Consider the following 2,676-nt stretch of genomic DNA (forward strand, 5'->3'; position numbering starts at 1 on the left):
CTGTGGAATTAAGTCTAATTTTAAGTGGATGTCCATTGACATTTTCCTGGTAGTACTTTGAGAGTCCCAAATGTTCATTCTATTTTTCCCACAAAGAGGTAAATGTTCCTAAATGGAAAGTGAGTGACTATCTTGTGTTGGTACTTGATTTTGGGCAAAGGTGGTGAGTGGAAAGGGGAATGATATAATATTGTAGTGCTTTGAGTCTGGCTTGACAGGCAGATACAGAAGACAAAACTCACCCTGTTTGAAACCCAGTATATCTTCTAGAATCTAATTCGGCACCTACCAGTCTCAACCTAGTCAAAATCACCAAGTTAGAATACTGTTCTTATTGATAGAATTGTCTTTTTTTTTTCACTCTAAGTCATTTTTACAAAGATAAATAAAATTCAGCTAGGAATAATAATTTTCTAAAGACCTTCCCTGTTTCTCTCTGTCTCTATCTATCCTATCTCATAAAACTACAGAAAAGATGGGCATTCAAGGGAAATAAAAGGTTGATGAGGCCTGGTGTACACATTGTAAACCAAAATTAATTTTAGACTGTAATAAAGAATAATAAACATTTATTTGAGCAAATGCAGCCCAGGAGACGCAGGTTGAGTTAGCAACCTAAGTTATGTTCTGCCTACACAAAGGGAAGGGCACTTTTTGTAGCTAGAAAGTTCCTGACATAGTTCCTAATTAGGTCCATTTCATGTAAAGAAATATCCAAATTCATACACTTCTGAACTGCACAGTCCTGGTTGGTCAGCATTATGCATCCTGATTGGTTGTTATGGAGCATTTCTGATTGCATGGGGCAGGTCTTGGTCCACTGGTGGGAAGAAGATACCAGGAACCCCCTTATAACAGTTGGCTCAGGCAGTGTAAAGGAGTATAGCATTGCTTAGGAAGCCAAGAGTTCAGTCTGAAGTTCTTCCTGGGATAAACAGAACGTGAGGAGCCCCTGTCAGCTGCTAGACTCTCGGTGTCTGTAAAATGTGGCTGCTCCATTGCTTTCACCTAGTTTGAGACCATGGGGAGTCCATTGCAGCAGATACATTTCTTCTCTGGGTTCACATCAAATGAATCTTTCTTCTTAGGGTCCACAACATAAAGAAAATAACATAACCTACCATTACCATTGGTATCATGTTTTTACTTGTTTAGAAAAATATTTTCTGAGATAATAGTAATAGTATATGCCTCAAAGAGGTGTTGTGAGAATTAAATATGCTAATGGGCTAAAAGAGTCATAATAGTTTCTGGCACATAAAACACTGTCAATAAATGTTAGATGGTATTATTATTACTTGTGCTATTATTTTTATCATTGATATCATAATCATAGCTTGCACAACCATATACGGTTCAGCAAGTACAAGTTGACATTTAGTTGGTCATAATATAACTTAGTTTAAGAAAGAATAATTCTGTTTCTAAACCCTAAATTCTCAATACTTGACTACTTAGGAAACACTCATATTCAAACTCAAAAGTCCAATAAACTATACGTTAACTATGATGTTATTTGAAGGTTTGCTGTAAAAGATTTGCCTTTAAAATAATTCTGAAAAATTCTAAATTCCATGGAAAAGCAGTCACAACCCAATTCTGGCCTATTTCTCCAGCCTTTACAAATGCTGATTCCCGTTCTAGCCATCTGATGTACCCAACACAAAGGGCAATTAGCCATTCCCCAAGCGTGCCTTGGACTTTCACGCCGTTCTGCCTCTGTGTGCATGCTGTTCTTTATGCCTAGGCTATCCTCTCCTTCCAAATCCATTGTAAAGCCTTCCAGTTCTTACCTGGCCAGAAAATGCAGTAATCCCCTCCTATCCTCAGTTTTGCTGTCCACAGTTTCAGTTACCCACAGTCAACGGCAGTCCAAAAATATTAAATGAAAAATCCCAGAAGTAAACAATTAATAACTTTTAAATTGTGCCCCGTTCTGTGTTAACGTGATAAAAATTTCACGCCATCCAACCCGGGATGTGAATCATCCCTTTGTCCTTTGTCTGGAGCTTCTCCATGCTGTATATGCTCTCCACCCCCCACCCCCCACCCCACCACATCCACCATTAGTCATTTAGTAGCCTTCTTGGTTATCAGATTAACTGTCACAGTATCCCAGTGCTTTTATCCAAGTAACTCTTATTTTAGTTAATGGCCCCAAAGTGCAAGAGTAGTGGTGCTAGCAATTTGGATATGCCAAAGAGAAGACATCAAGTGCTTCCTTTAAGTAAAAGGTAAGTATGTATAGAAAAAAATACATATATATATATATATATATATATATATATATAGAGAGAGAGAGAGAGAGAGAGAGAGAGAGTGTTTGGGACTATCCTCAGTTTCAGGCATCTAATGGGGGTCTTGGAACTTATCCCCTGAGGATAAGAGGGTGAGGAGACTATGTATCCCTCATTTCTGCTTGCAAAGCACATTTTTCATCCTACTGCTAAGGTACATTCTTCCTCCTATTAGCCAAATCTCACTGCATGGAAATTCTTTACTTATGGAAATTCTTTGTTTGCAGGTCTGTGAGTTCTTTCAAGGTTACAGCCTATGTCTTACTGGACACTATCCCCAGTGCCAAGCAGAAAGCCTACACATAGGATGGACTTCTGCATTGTTTGCCAGATTTCAGCAAATCTATTTCAAGCAGGATAGATGAGATCCATGAGATAT

The 2,676-nt window shown here is 38.4% G+C and overlaps 1 long non-coding RNA gene across 1 annotated transcript; it reads right to left on the minus strand.

Annotated features, from left to right (window-relative positions):
- Positions 1-552: 552 nt before the first annotated feature.
- LOC111824951 lies at positions 553-1,891 on the minus strand. The gene is made up of 2 exons (XR_002828032.1): positions 1,794-1,891; positions 553-1,083 (listed from the first exon to the last, which is right to left on the minus strand). It is a non-coding gene; the product is annotated as an uncharacterized LOC111824951 (long non-coding RNA).
- Between the last annotated feature and the right edge of the window lie 785 nt (positions 1,892-2,676).

Source organism: Myotis lucifugus, unplaced genomic scaffold, assembly GCF_000147115.1.
Source record: "Myotis lucifugus unplaced genomic scaffold, Myoluc2.0 scaffold_9, whole genome shotgun sequence".
NCBI lineage: Eukaryota > Metazoa > Chordata > Mammalia > Chiroptera > Vespertilionidae > Myotis > Myotis lucifugus.